We start from the raw sequence: 383 nt of genomic DNA on the forward strand, positions 1-383 counted from the left end.
GATCGGAGGTTGTTCCTGATGCACGTCTCCTGGGGACGGAGCGTTTTCCAGCGCTGGGCTCCTGCAGAGGAGGCTTTCGTCTTAAAAAATCTCATTTGACCAAAATTGAACTATTTGCATAAGAAGATCAATTGAAGGGAGGGGAAAAAAAAAATAAAATTCGAAGCCTTTTGGCTTTCTTGCAGGAAAGTCTGAAATGCAGATTTGGGTTCGGACTGAAACCGCCGGGGTTGAGGGCTGGCTCAGCTTCACTTCTCCCTTTATTTTGCTGGGGCGATGCACACGCACACACACGCGCGCGTGCAAGCAAGAGCACACACACGCGTGCATGCACACGCACACGCACATGCACACGCTCTCTCTTCTCCACAGAAAAACAAAGC

This window comes from Egretta garzetta, unplaced genomic scaffold (genome assembly GCF_000687185.1).
Source record: "Egretta garzetta isolate BGI_Z169 unplaced genomic scaffold, ASM68718v1 scaffold688, whole genome shotgun sequence".
In the NCBI taxonomy this organism is placed as follows: domain Eukaryota; kingdom Metazoa; phylum Chordata; class Aves; order Pelecaniformes; family Ardeidae; genus Egretta; species Egretta garzetta.